Genomic DNA, 16,065 nt, shown 5'->3' with positions numbered 1-16,065 from the left:
AAAAGATGCAGGTTTTCTTTCTACACACACGTTATTTGTTGAAAACTGTCACAGCTGCATGTATAGATGTCAAATGTACTTTGCAGATGGACATTTGTCATTTTAGTATTTACACAAAGCTATGAACAAGGACATCAGCAAGACTCAATAAATTAGACTCAAATTTCCTGTAAAAAATATTTCTCTGAAGAGAAATAGAAGCCTACCCTAGTAACATGCATTCTTTCTGTTCTTTGACATTTGCTCCAAAGCAAACAAGCTCCATCTCTCTCCTACTTGCCTATACTTCGAAGTTGCATTCTACTCAATTCCTTTTATCAAGCCCCATCGTTTCTCAGTTGACAGAAATTGTGGCCTACTCTGAACTCAGAAGAAGCTGTGGTTGAGTGGGTAAAGCACTGGACCTGGAAGCTGAGAGAGGAAAGTTCCAACCTTTAGAAGGAAGAATTATTATCTAAGACCCTTCAGCAACATAATTATAATCTAAATAATAATAAACTCATTAAATTTCTTAATTCAAGAAGAGTAAGATGAAGAAAATAAATACAAAAAAGGAAAACCAGAAAAGAACAGGAAACATTACAGAAGCAAATGATCTGTAGGAGAGACAATATAAGAATTCTTGGACTACCTGAACATTATGGTCAGAAAAAGAGTTTGGACACAGCTTCTTCTAGGCTAAGAGATTTTTCTGAGATCCTGCAGCAACATATAATAAAATATTTGAGGTTGGTTTACTTCTAACAAGCTCTGACTTGTCTATACTTAGAAGTTGCATTCTACTCAATTCCTCCTTTCAGTCTCCATCATTTCTCAGGTGATGGAGATTGCAGCCTACTCTCAACCCAGGGGAAGCTGTGGCTAAGTTGGTAAAGCACTGGGCCTGGTAGGTGAAAGAGGAGATAGAATAAAAGCAACACAAGGAAAATAGGAAAGAAAGGTTGCTACTAGGCTAGCATTCAAGTTACTCATTAAAAATATGATAAATCATAATAAATAATGCATTAAATAATACCTAGAATCAGAATTGGGCAAAGGGAAGCTGGAAACTTCTTTTACTCTCTATTGTTTTTCAGGACCAGGATTTCAAAATACCATCTTAGTGGAATAATTTGAAATCTGTTTCTAACAAGCTCCATCTCTGGCCTACTTACCTATGCTTAGAAGATTGCCTTTATATCTCCCACCATCTTCAGAGTACTATCAGAGGCAACACTTCAACCATCTCTTACCTTATCTGTTTTCTATCAAACCTTTCCCTGATGATCTCCTTTCAATCCACATTGTTTCACAGTTGGTGGGGATTGTAGCCTACTCTCATCCAGAGGAAGCTGTGGCTCAGTGGTAAAACACTGGGTCTGCTATTTTAAAGGCTAAAGTTCAAATCTCCTTGAGGTAGGAAGAATTTTCTAAGCCCCTTCAGCAAGATATAATGAAAGCAATAGAAGAAAATTAGGGGAAAAGGTCAACCAAATAGATAAAGAGATCCCAAAACTTACCAGAGAAAAATCACTCATTAAAAACAAAATAACATAATAATTTATTAAATAGTAGATAATCTAGGTAACAATAGATAACCCATTAAAAATCAAAATTAGGCAGAGGAAAGCTGTTAACTTCTTAATTCAAGAAAGCTTGTTGACTGACGGGGAGACAGGAGGGATCTTATGGCTAATACAGCCTATCCCTCTGATTTTACAAATGAGCAAGTTAATCCCTAGAGAACGAACAGTGATTTGTCTCAGATTCTGAAAGGAAGAGTCAGCAACCCAATGCCTAACATTCTTCCTGGTACAAAATAGATGCTTATCACATGTCAGAGGGAGGAGGGAGGGAAGGAGTGATTCAGATCCCAATTTCCTGACCCCAAATTTAAGGTTCTTTCCCATGGTAGCACAATGTAGTCTTATGATTTCAAGTCCAGTGTTCTATCTACTATGTTGTGATGGAATAGGAATGAAACTGGACTAGGCCAAGTCTATCAACACGAATGAATATTTAATGGTGACTTATTATGTGCTAGGCCCTCTGGAGTGGATAATAGTTCTTTGGCCACTATCAAGAGCAAACTATAAGTCAGGCAGAATGTTCTTGAAATAGATAGTAGAGCTGGCACAGACCCAGGAAAACCTGGGTTTGAGACGAGACCTGTCTCTTACAAACCCTCAATGTCTGTGGAACCTTGGGCGAGTGACTTGATGTCTCAATGTGCAAGACATCTCTCTAAGATTTTAGGATGCAGAAAAGGTGCTGCCCTGAAGCAGTAGAAGCATTTTTCCCATACCAGTGAAATTACAGCTCTTTTCCCTACCCCTTTCTTCCTAATAAGAGTAATTCCTGCCCCTAATGGTGTTCCCACAATATTCCTTTGACTCACAACCATTCAAAGTACAGGACTTTGTAATGTTTTCTTAGAATTAAATACCTAATTTCCCCCAACACTGAGGATGATATATTACCCAGAGCAGGAAAAATGCATTTCAGTCTCCACCTCATTAACACTCACAGGGGAGAAAGAGATAATTTGCCTTTGTCTTTCTGAGTCATGTTAAGAAATTTATTCCAACAACATCAGTCATTATAGATGATAAAAATGGTCCAAGATGCAAATGAGAAGATGCTAGCTTGGCGTTCTTTGTTTTTATGTAATGACTAAGGTTACTAATTAATTGAGGAAGTGCTATTTATAATTGTCCCTCTCTGATAAATGGTTTAAACTTGTTATTAGATCTTCCCTGTTTTTCTCTTTATCTGAGAATATAGCTTTTATTTAAAATATCAACACAGAGCAATAGGCATATACTGTGAAATAACTTAGGACTGAGAAAATCAACCAAGATCCTGTTTTGCATACCAATTCAGAAATCCTCCTTAGTCACATGTAATATGTGTGATGTTGCTGACTAAATGGCTGTAGCCCATCACTCAGAAATATTTGCAACTTGCAAAAATATCATTTATCCCCAAGCAACCCTGTCCTGAAGTTCAATTGTAGCATTATAGTGAAATAGGATTGTCTTATCTTATGAGTCTAATAGGATCAGGATGAGGTGGATGACCTCCTTTTATCCACTGCTTTCTTCTCTCCTTTCTGCCCACCCTTTACCTATACACAGGCAAGTAGATAATCTATAAGAAAAGGTTTAGCTTGACTTGTAGGATTTCAAATAATATTTTCTTTGTTCTTTCCACTGTTTAGAACCTATGGAACTGTGTTGAGATAAAAATATCAATGGTTAACAGAATCTGAGAGTAGGGATTAAATCTATTTGAATTGTTTCTTCTATAAAATGGAGAGAAAGTCAGCAGTAGTAGACATAGAAAACATGTTCTATACCATACAGTCTAGGTCATTGTAAGCACTTAAGTCTTTAAACCTGTTAATTTCTGGGTAAATAGCTTCTATTCATTATCATTGTGAGCTATAAGTAAGGTCTCTAATTACTAGATTTGGGTGACATTCACAATCACTGGCATAACTAGGCTGTTAAGGCACATGTTTGTGTTCATGCACAGAGTTACAGACTGATTCTGAAACACAGAGACCCCTACTCTTGGCTCCACTGGCTCATGTCCACAATTGATGTCAATTTATTTTTTTTTATTTTAATTTTGAATATTTTCCCATAGTTACATGTTTCATGTTCTTTCCCTCTCCCCCAAGTCTCCCTAACCCCCCTTAGCTGATGCACAATTCCACTGGGTTTTACATGTATCATTGATTAAGACCTAATTCCATATTATTGATAGTTGGACTAGAGTTATCGTTTAGTGTCTTCATCCCCAATAATATCCCCATCAGCCCATGTGTTCAAGCAGTTGTTTTTCTTCTGTGTTTCTCCTCCCACAGTTCTTCCTCTGGATGTGACTAGTTTTCTTTCTCATCAGTCCCTCAGCCTTGCTCTGGATCCTTACATTGCTGCTAGTAGAGAAGTCCATTATGTTCGATTATACCACAGTGTATCAGTCTCTGTGTACAATGTTTTCCTGGATCTGCTCCTTTCTCTCTGAATTGATGTCAGTTTAAAACTGAGATTGGGGCCACAGGAGTGGCAAATGACTTAGGGGGACTTAGCCCCACTAAAGGGACAGCAGTAGCCAGCCATTACTAGCACATAGAACTCAGGAGTCGTGCATAGAGTATAAGATTCATTTGGGCATTGCACTATTCAAACAAGGTACAGCAACCCTAAGTGGTCAGATCTCCATATAGTGCAGTGATGGTGAACCTTTTAGAGATGCAGTGCCAGGATCCTCCCCTTTACCCCACACAAAGGAGGGAGAAAACGCTCCCATCGTGCTGCTGGGCAGAGTGGCGGGTAAAGTAAAAAGATGTTAGCTTCACTCGAGTCTCTCTGCCTTTCTAGTAACAAACTTGGAGGTGGGGGGGTGTCCACGTGCCCACAGAGAGCACTCTGTGTGTCACCTTTGGCACTTGTGCCATAGGTTCACCATCACTGATATAGTGTTTGCCTTTTTTTTTTTTAAAGTTTTCTTTTTTTACAGTGATATTAGAAAGCAACTAATATAAGTCCTTCGTTTTATAGATTAGGAAGCTGAGACTCAGAGAAAATTAGTAACAGTGCTGGAAATGGAAGTGTAAGGATTATTTAAAATGAAAAGAATGATGATAGTCCTTCTATTCTACCCTTCTAAATACCCCACAATGATGATGGTTCCAAACCTTTTCTTCTTTCAACCCCAATTACATCCCTGGCCCCACCTCCTCCAACACTTATGTGGATTATTTAACCTTCTATTTCACAAAGACTGTGGTAAAGTCTATGGATGGACCCCTTCTCAGAATCATGCTTTTTCAAAATACACAAAAAATAGGTAACCAAAAAATTGGAAAATGAGGGGGTGTCCCTCGATTGAGGAATGGCTGAACAAATTGTGGTATATGATGGTGATGGAATAATCTTGTGCTATAAGGAATGATGAACTGCTCAATTTATATATATACTGAGAAGACCCCCATAAACTGATGTGGAGTAAAATGAGCTGAACCAGAGGAACATTGTACACAGTAACTGAAACATTATGGGATGATCAAATGTAATAGACTTTCCTACTAATAGCAGTGCAATGATCCAGGACAATCCTGAGGGACTTATGAGAATCCATCTCGAGAGAAAGAACTGTAGGAGTAGAAACGCAGAAGGAAAACATATGATTTATCACTTGTTTATATGAACATATGATTTAGAGTTTGGGTTTTTAAAAGATTACTCTATTACAAAAAATGAATAATAAGGAAATAGGTATTGAGTGGTAACACACGTATAGCCCAGTGGAATTGCTTGTCAGTTCCAGGAGTGGGGACGGAAGAAGGGAGAGAGAGAAAATGAATCATGTAACCATAGAAAAATATCTTAAAATAAATAAAATCTAATAATAAATAAATAAATAAATGAAAATACACAAAATAAAAGACAAAGGAGACTCAATTATACTGAAATAGTTTACCTGAATACCAACAAACACGATTTGTCGATATAAGGTTAAAAACATCTAGTCTAGAGACCTATAGAGACCCCAGATCAGCACTTTTGAATTAAATACATACAAATCACACCCTACTTGCTGCCTTGAATCATTATTATTGGTTCTTCCTAGAGAAACTTCAGATTCTGCTTGACCAACAAAAAATAAGCAATATTAACAGGAAAGCCTCTGCACTAGTAGAAGTAGCCTAGATCCTAGGATCCAACCATCAGTCCTGTTTAACTCTCCAAACTGTGAATAATTCAATACACTTTGCTTACAGTCTATCCTTTTCTCTTGGTATGTCCTCTTTCTCAAGAACCTAAAACTCCTGAAATCCTGTTGTTAGGTGACAAGGCTTTAGGCCATCAGCTGCTAACTGGGCCTGGGCAGAATCTTCTTGACAGCCACACCTAGTTCTCAAGACTCCTTTTAGAGAAAGCAAAGAGCGAAGCCTAGGGATCACTAATTGTTCTCCAATGATAGAAACGCCCTACCTGGCACTAGACATGGAAAGAGGAGGCTCGTCCTGGGCCTCATGCTCCTGAGGCTAACCTGTGCCCCACTCCCACTTAACACAAACAACATAAGCAGCAACGGGAAGGACATTTAACAGTACCTCATTCTCTTTTCCCAAATAAATCCTATATATATTATTTCTTGTTCACTTACCTCCTAGAACAAATGTCTCCCTTGGGGACTTTTTCCGTTGCAAGAAATCTTCTTTGGTGCCGCCTGAAAAATTTCAAAATATTGGGACTCCAGGCCCAGATAACCTGAGCTGAATGAGAATTCTGGGCTGTCCATTTTTCTAATGAGATTTTACAAAGTGACAGTGTTACTTCTCATTGAGCTAATCTGACAGAAGAGTGAAGAGATAGAACTTCACCTCCCATTAAAGTGATATTGCTCTTTATGGAAAAATGTTTGCTAAAGAGAAAGCAGAAACTATTTGTATTGCTCAGCTAGGAATAAAAACCTAAGTAGATGAGCTCTACATTACCTTGTAATCAAAAGTGAATCATAAAGAGCCTTCTTAACAGGCTTGCAATTGTAATCTAATTAGGTTTCTTATTGTTTGAGCAATTAATTTAGAGCCCTTCCATGGAACTTTCTGGGCTGTGAAGTGTCAGCTCCCATCCCCTCTCCTGGAAAAAGTAAATGCTAGCTCTTGATTTGTATGCAACTCAGAGATGACTGGCAAATGTACAGGGGAAGCAAATGCAAGGCATCAATCTAGAGTGAGTCTTGCCATCTCCAGGTAGGACCTGACTGAGCCAAAAAACCCAGCAGGCTTTCTGATTCCTCCTCTTGATCTCATCGGGAGCATTTAAAAAAGTATGAATTGTGGCATCAGAGACGTATCATGAAAAGTGGCAAAAACCTGTCCTGGGATGGTTCCCAAATGGTCACCAACTCTCATCTTTGGTGGCACCTTCCACTTGTGGTAGAAATAGAAGCCATCGAACCACTAATTGCTTTGAAGTTAATAAAGACTTTATTGGCTTCAAATAATTGGCGTTTGGTTAGCTGCCAGGATGACTGTTATCACAGGCTCACTCAATAACCTAAGCTGGCAGAAGTTTCTACCTTTTACAAGTTTTAAATCCCCAAAGAATTGACAGAAAAAGCTATAACCACAAATTGGTTTGCAATTTTCCTCTTTCTTCTCAGCAAGTCCGGGATGGTTATATTATGAACCTTGCTTCAAACAAACTGCTTCTGACTTTTATGGTCCTTTTGTGATCTAAATGGTGAGCTCATAAGATATTCCATGGCAGCTTCTGTTTTCAATTGCTTTTGCTGTGAAATGGCCTTCTGGAGATTTCTGGGGACCGTTTCACACTCTCGCAGTATTGATTTGCTAAACCTGATGATAGGTTTCTATTTAAGATACAGGGTAGTATATGAACAAAGTGGGAAGCTTATGAAAAACACAGCCAGTGCTTTCAATACAGAAAGGCGGGGCAGCACGGCTCGGTTCAAAATGACGTGGGGTGCCTCTAAATCATCCTCATGTTAATTTTCATATAGGAAGTGGTGGGAAGATGCTCAAGAAATGCCCTGTGATGAAAGCCAAAAGGGTTGGCTTCATCTCTCCTCTGCCAATATTTTGGCAATTTTTCATAAAAGGTGACTACGTACAAACACTATAACCTGATTTGTCAGGGTGGCGACATGGAAGGGATTTTCATTCTGCCCATTTTTCATAGCTTCCAGCACCAGAAGTCCATATCAGGCTAGACGTGAAAGGCAAGATTTCTCTGCCTGGGAGAGGATCATTGCTCAGTGCTCAAAATACTAACCTAGAGATTTTAAAGAACAGCAATAATGAAACAAAGCTAAAAAGAAATTGACTTGTTGGAGGCAGCTTATTTTGATTCCTGATTGCAAGTCTTTTTTAAAATAAGGTGGGGAGAGAGAAGAGAAGAGAAAGAGAAAAGAAAGGCAATAAAAAGGAAGAGAGAGGGAAAGAGACGAGTGCTATTTGTTGTATTTATTTAAATAAGAACATGATGGAATTTTAAAACTTGCTGCAGTTTGGTTATTCCTACCACATATCCCAATCCCTCCCTCCCCGCCCAGTTTTTCTAGTCCTGCCTCAGCAGTCTTTATCAAAAGCATTAGTGGTGTTATTAACAAATGACTATGTCCAAGTTCCCAGTTCCTTTTCCTTCCAGAAACCTCTTAGTTCTCTGGACAAATTGAAAACTACAAGTCCCAGATAGACTATAAAGAAAAATGCAGCATCCCTCAAAGAGGTGGAGAAAAATAAAATGGTGATTAGAATTTGTAAGGAAATTTTTACCCAATCCAGAGGGAAAAGTGATGCTATGAAGTATGGGGATCTAGATTAGAAATACATCCGAAAAGAACCGGAGCTTCTGGGAGATGAGCAGCTGCATGGATTCAGCTGCTTTTTCCCAACCAGGAAGAATGTTGAACAGTGCTTTCTCGAGGACACTCAGGCTCTGAGTCTTAAGAGGTCATCTAAATTGATTCCTCAATAAGCTTCCATTTAAAGAGCGAAAATCAATGACATGGTATTGAAGTGGAGTGCCTGGTTCAATCTCCGGGAAAAAAGGAAGAGGTCAGTGAGACCTGGAATACACTGAGCTGGGTACACGTCGACTCAGAGCTAGCCCTATTTCCTACAACTGCGTGCCCTGAGTCCTCCTCTATGTGTTGAGCTTTCATGACTGCATCTATCTCTAATTGCAAACTAGTCTATATATGCATTCGATTCCACAAACATTTAGTAGGCACCTATTATGTGCAAAGCACTGTGGGAGCACTATAGACACAAAGAAAAATTGCCTAGCACCTCTCCCAACGAGACCGAGGATGGAGCTGAGGATATGCCAGACACGGATGAGTCTGATACAAGGCTTCATGTGATTGGGGCAGGGGATCTAAGCGTACTTCTCTAAGCCTTCCCCAAGCGCATATGAAGCCGATTAAAATTTAACTGGGAAATATTTAACAAAATAAATAAAAATACAGCATAGGTAATGCCAATTTATGGTTTTTCTAAATCAGTATATGCCTCTGGCAGTGACCCACTTCTATGAGTTAGACCTTACTACTGTGGATCCTCTCCAGCTTATCTAAGCCCTCCTTATAACTGTGGTATCCAGAACAGATGAGGTCTGACGAAATGAATGCTCTCTCCGAATTTGAGAAAGGACAGATTGCTCTGAGCCGGACATCGAGAAAAGCTTCCTGGAGAAACTGGTATCCAGTATTACTGGGAGATCTTGAAAGAAGAAAAGGACCTCAACAGAGGGAGGAGATATGGGGGGGGGGCTGGACAATCAAGTAGGCTAGGGTGGCTAAACACAGCATATTGCATATTGTGGCTGGGTGCTAACTATTCCTTGAATTAAATACATAATGAGTGAATGAGAAGAGATTGTAATGAAATAAGGCTGCAAAGCATGAACTGAAAAGCCCAAGTCCCAGGTCAATCCTAAAGAATAAACAGAAGCATTACTCAAAGATGTAAAGAAAAGGAAAATGCTGAAATGAATTCACAAAGAGACTTTTACATGATCCAGAGGGGAAAGTGATAATGTACAGTGGGGAGTTATAGAAGGTTTTATACCAGGGTAATTTCATCAGCAGACCTGTGTATTAGAAAGATTATTCTTCGGTTTTCATTTACCTCCTCTGTACAACTTGACACTGCAGACTAGTCCCTTCCTTCTTAATATGCTTTCTTCCCTTGGCTTCTCTGGTATCACACACTCATGGTTCTCCTTCCTCTCAGATTCTGTGTTTCTCCTTCTGTTTTCCTTTAGTGGCTTATCTCCTTCCCACTCTTTAAATAGGAGTATTCTCTGATATACAACCTTCCACTAGGCTTTCTGGTGCTTCATTTTTCTTGACCTCCATACTTTGTGCCTAAAATGATCTAAGAAAATATTTTATCTAGGAATTTTTCTCCACATCCCAGGAAATTTCAGATTTCCCCCTCTCTCTTAAGAAGTAGTCCACAATGCAAATCTAGGTTTTCCAGTTCCAAAGTCTTTAGCTTCCTTGTTGGAATATATGAGAATCAACGGATTTGTCCCACTTCCCTCCCAGTCCTATGAGGTAAAAGTTTTGTACACCAAGTGTTACAGAAATGTGACGTCAATACCCAGAACGATATGAACAATTCAAAACATCATTACTATTTAAAAAAAAACTGAGCATTAACGGGCATTAGATAGAAAGTAAGATCTGGAGTTGGGAGGTTCAAATCTGCCCTCACACTTCCTAAATGTGTGACCCTAGGCAAGTCACCTCACCCTGATTACTCAGTCCTTGCCCTTCTGCTTTGTAATTGATACTTAGTATCAACTCTAAGACAGAAGTTAAGGGTTATTTAAAAAAATAATAATAATGCCCTTTGGTATGGAAATTCCCTCCACTGGTAGGAAGCAGCAACTAGTCTATAATTTAGAGTCACTGAACCTGAGTGTGGATCTTGAGTCCATCTAAACCACCAAGGTTAGCGCTCTCGCGCTCTCGCTCTCTCTCGCTCTCTCTCTCTCTCTATCCCTCCCTCCACACTATCCAGAATACTCTTGTCAAAGAAGGAAGCATCCCTTAGACCTGACAGAGACAAAGTACCTGTTGATATTTAAAAATGTTCAAGTCTTTTAAAATTAATACTAAAAGGTTGTAGTCTGGTTCTGGTCATCCAGCCAGGATGAGGCACAGGCAGGACCTTGAGCCAGCTTTCTCTCCATCATGCCATCTCAGATACAAAATATATAAAAAGTCAGTATCGAGTAGTTCTGTTGGGAGCGTGGTAGACCGATCTCGGTCAATAAATGAACGTTGACTAGAGTATTAGATGTGAAGCCTGGAAGATCTGGGTTCAGACCTCCACTCTCACACTCAGTTGGCTGTATGAGCCTGGCCAAGTCGTCTACTACTCTGTGCCTCAAATAACTCCCTCGGATTTATGTACCGAGTCATAGATGGCTGTGATCTGGGTCGATGGTGTGAGTTTGAAGGCCAGGCCTTGCTTACCATGTGTCAGACCTGCAAAGAACATTCTACTAGTAAAGGAAGAAGGATGAATGTAAACAGGAGATTTCTTCAATAGCACCTAAGTGAGTAATTCAGAAGTCATAAAGTTTACAAGGAAAAAGCATGGCATATATCCAGGGAAATAGATTATTCTTAACTATCTTTTTTCTCTCTCAAGACAGTTAAATAGAGTAAGAGGCAAAGAAAAATGTGAAATAAATACATAAAATACTCTGAAGGAAAAACTAATTTCCACATAGTCCCAATGCTGAAGGTAGAATTCTATCATTCCATTAGCCATAAACTAACCCTTTTGAAAAGCTTCATTTTCTCAAACCATTGTTTTTAATAAATCCTGTTTGGCAAATATGGAAACAGTTTCAGTAGTGCCAGATGGCTTTCCCAGACTTGTTCAGGTCTAATTGCCAGACTCTGGGCCAACCAACACTGAAAAAGTTAAGGAAATAACATCTTCACTCTATTCTGTCTCTGGGGAATGTACAGACTATGCTTGCTAGTTCATACCCAGTACGGTAATGCCATCAGTTTTCAAGAGAATAATTTATTCAACCTCCAAGCCAGAAGAAATGTACCAAGGGATAGAAAAAGCAGAAGGTAGTTGCAAAAAATTTAAATATGCTGAAAACCAGTGAAAGCATCAATGATAGGTTATCCAAGATTTTATGAGAAAGTGCTAGAATCCTTGGAGCCAACAGTGTTTACAGTTGCCGCAATGAAAATTCTAATTTTGTGCTCTAATGAACACAAAACGACCCATACTCAACCTTGGCAAAACTTATAATGACTATGTAATTGAAGTGACTTTGTCATATTAAAGAGAGTTCAGAAAATAGGAGTTAGATGCTAAGAGGTAAGAACATGGGCTGGGAATCCTGGAATATGTGCCACGAAAGCCAAGCTTCCCCTTGCTTTCTAAGTAGGGGACCACATTTACAAAAATCAAGAAACACAATTAAAACCCAAAGCTCACTCCCTCAAAATGAATATACAAGATGTTCCACGCTTTGGAAAAAGGTGGCTGTCGTGCTTTTATTTGAAAAATCAAAACAGATTATATTACAAATTGCTTTTGTTCCCAGTTTCTCCCAACACGATACAGTTACTGCTATCTGATTTCTCCTCACAACACTCTTGGGATGTAGGCAAGGGAAAAGAGTATAATTCCCAATTTAGATATGGGGTTACTTAGGCATAAAAAAGTATGTTACCTGTTCACTGTTCAAAAGCAATTCGGTGGCATAATCAAGATAAAATTTCAAGCCCCCTGACTTCCTCTGCTTCTATTACCAAAACCGTGCCATGCGTGTCTTTCTGTCTCTGTCTGTCTGTCTGTCTCTGTCTCTCTCTCTCTCCCCCCCTCTCTCCCTCTCTCCCTTCCTCCCCTCCTCCAATCATTATATTTTCTCTCTGGGAGTAGATTCTAAAGAAAGGAGCATGATAGGTAGTTAGCTGCCCTTCCATGTTCTATGCATTCTTTTTTAGTTAAGTTCAACAGCTGTTCTCTTTGGAGGCTCCTTCCTCTCCCCTGCCTTTCTTCAGATCTTAAGCTTTGTCATGCCTACCATCTCCCCTCCCTTCCTTTTCCTAATGGGTTTTCAATGAACATCTTCTGTAACACAAGAAACTCCTCGGAGCTCTTTCCCAGAGTGAGGAATACAGGAACTACAGGCCCCTTGAAAAGTTTCTCCATCACAGAAGTTCTTGAATGTGGATGCATGGATGATGTCTGTCAAAGAAAGCTTTAGTTATCCTCTTATCTCAGAGACTACTTGAATGGATCTTTTAATGCCTGCCAGGCTTGTCAAGATTGGCCCATTCTTTTTCATATAGGTAAAGGGGTGAAGAGTACTTTCCTGTATCTTGCTTTCTGAAGATGCTTAAAATTGACCATGGCATTCCACATACTACACCAGTGGCCAGCAGAAGCAAATTTTATCAATCAATCAACCAACCAACATCTCTTAAGCATATACATCACGCACTGTGCTAAGCACTGAGGATACAGAAACTTAGAGGATGAGGGAACAAAATCCACCAAGAGGCTGAATGTCACAAATTGCCAAATTCTTTACTCTTGGATACTTAACAAGTACTGATTAGGCCCTCTCTATGTGCCAGGCACTGTGCTAAGGCACTGAGGAAACAAATATAAGCAAAAGCAAATATGGCGCCGCCCTTAAGGAGCTTATATTCAAATGGGTGAAGATAACACATCAAAGGGAACACTCTTTAAGTGTATGTGTGTGTGTGCTGAGGGGAAGAAATGACAGAAAGATCAGGAACAAGTCCAAGAGAAGAATGAAGTTAAGACTGGCCAGGGCACTGCTTCAAAATGGAGGTTCTGAGATGAGCTCGCCAAGGTTGGGGGAAGCACAGGGATGGCAAGATCTTCTTTGTTCTTGAGTCTATTACTATCCTGCTCTAGCATCGGAAGCCATTTTCTACTTCTCGATCATCTCAACAATTCATATTCTTCTTTCTGGCTTTGCCTTATTGTATACCATAATGAAGGAACAGCCTTGTACTCTAGTCCTTCCTACTCAAAGTCTGAATTCAGCTCAGCCTCAGCCCATGGTCAGTCATATCCATAGCCTCGTTAAAGGCTGAGCCATGAAGGAGCCTGTTTATATAGTTTGTGCTGTCTGACAGAGAATGAGCTCCATTTCCCTGTTAGCTGCTGGTCATTTCCTTCTCTCTGATCATTTTTCAAAAAGAGAGAAGGAGATTGGACTACCTGACCTAGCATGGATTCACAAGCCAAGAAAATTGAAGAGTTGAGTTATAAACCCTAGTAATTCAGGTTAAACTATCTGTAAAGGAAGGAAGGAAGATTTGGGGTTTTTAATTTGGAGCAAAGGGTTGAGGGGGGATTGGGGAGAGGGGAAGGTGGTACTTTATTTCTATTTACTTGTCTGTGCCCAGTCATCATCTGGAACGTAACTGTTCAACTTTCTGCTTCTTTGCTCATTTAGCATGGAAATGGTTATTATGTGCAAACATGACCATAGGACTGAGAGTTCCTTGAGAGCAGGAACTATCTTTTGCCTTCCTTTTTATCCCCTGTGCTTGGTACATGCAGCAGTGCATGGCATATAGTAGGGCCAGTGTTTTATTGACTGACTAGTAAAGTTTTCGGGTTGTGTCTATGAGGCTCCATTTGTATAAGGAAAACTAACCAAAGGGAACAAGAATTTTATGTTCAAATTTTTTAGAGTACTGTCCCCTAGGCTTTGTGAATATTTAATCAAATCCTGGTGCTATAGAAGTATCTGACCACCCAGAGCTTTCTAGTAAGTAGCACTTTGTATGAAAGAATGACAGAACAAAGATCATGCAGAACCCCTCTCCCCCTCCCCGCCAAACATCATCCAAGACGGAGAGAATGATATTTAGTGGCCAGCGCATTTTGTTACATTGCATTCTCATGTTTTGGAAATTACCATACCATACATTTCACATAGAGCTCTTCTAGCCCCCACTGGGCCAAATGACAAAGAATAGACTATCACATTTCCTCAATAGTAGCACTTTGTTTTGGAGATTCATTTCATTTCATATTATATTCTAGATTGAGGGAATCTAGAAGCATGATTAAAAAAAAAACCTTTTTTTGCTATGGTAAAAATTGTTTCAAGGAACAGATTATAGAAGACTTTTTACAACGCTATTTCACCTGAAAGACAAATCCAATTCGGCACCAAGTTTCATTATGAAGAAACTGTTACATGTGATGATACTAGTTATTGAAAATTGAAATGAAGTGAGAGGAAGCTAACACCAACTTGTATGAGATTCTGCTTTCTTTGAGTGACACAAAGAACTCAATATATCTCATCATCTCACTTATGCCCACTGGGGACTGGGCTGCAGATCTATTGCAAGAAGGTGGCCTGATTGTTAGACACCGAAGTGCTCAGCTATCTATCTATCTATCTATCTATCTATCTATCTATCTATCTATCTATCTATCTAGATATATAGATATGTAAATTTATTTCTGTGGAGAAAAAGTTTTAATATATGGTGCAAAAAAATTTTTAAAGGAATTAGTACCCAGAACAAGCCAACTCTACATTTTATCTCTTCCATAGCTAATTTGTTCTAAGCTCCTAAGTAGGTATTTGCATATCCTTCTGGGGTTGGGGAGGGGAAGGGTTTGAGGGCACTTCTTAAGAGCAGAGATTGCCCAAGAAGGCTGGACTGAAGCCTTATATCCTTTGCTTTTCTGAGGAGCTTCAGGGCTGGATGTCACTGGTCACTTGATTAGAGTTTGTGCTGCTATTTTCTTCCTTTCATGCATAAACAAACCTCTTGATTTTACTCCCCAACTCACCTGTCTTCTCGAATCAAATCAGTTTATAGCTCCTTTCCTCCAGCCTCTCCTGTCAATGTCACCCCAATGTCATCAGTGCCCATTGACGTATGATTTCTCTAATGGCCTCTTCTTCCTCCCTCCCCGAAGCTAAATATATTCTGTTTACAATATGCTTGGTTTCCACTTGACAGGCTCAGGAAGCCAGTGTACATTTCTGAATTTGGGTTCTCTAGTTAGTTGGACTTCCCTGTGCTGTCAAGATATCTCCATATTCCTTTTCTAATTAAAAAGGCCAACAAGCAGGAAATCTCTGATGGAGGATCCAGGGCTTAGATCTGTAACATGAGAGTTTTATGACTCATACTTGAGCGTACAAAAGGAGAAAGAATTCTGCCCAAGTCCTTCTACAGTCATCATGCCCTGTCCCCCTGCCAGATCTCCAGATATTTCAGCCACAGGATGCACAGAGGTTAGGTACTAAAAGGGAAAAAAGGCATGGTCCCCCCTGTCATGATTAATATTGAATTTTCATATTGGAAAATACCATTCGATTACTGACTTGTTACCCAAAAAGGTCTCTAAATATTCCAAGTAAATTTGCCTAATATGACTATTTTCTGTTCTGTCAGAAAGATTGCTAGCAAATTTGCTGCTTGAATGAACAGATAGATTGGGAACTGTACTGGCCTGGGCACTAGGGCACAGGCATCCCAAAGCAC

General features: G+C 39.6%; 1 protein-coding gene across 1 annotated transcript in view; it reads right to left on the bottom strand.

The window, feature by feature from the left end:
• The window catches only part of AFF2 (AF4/FMR2 family member 2), a 365,980-nt gene that overhangs the window by 62,596 nt on the left and 287,319 nt on the right, over nucleotides 1-16,065 (bottom strand). The window lies entirely within an intron of this gene.

This window comes from Gracilinanus agilis, chromosome X (assembly GCF_016433145.1).
Source record: "Gracilinanus agilis isolate LMUSP501 chromosome X, AgileGrace, whole genome shotgun sequence".
Classification (NCBI taxonomy): Eukaryota; Metazoa; Chordata; class Mammalia; order Didelphimorphia; family Didelphidae; genus Gracilinanus; species Gracilinanus agilis.
Note: the sequence above shows the minus strand (reverse complement) of the source record. Positions and strands in the feature narration are given on the sequence as shown.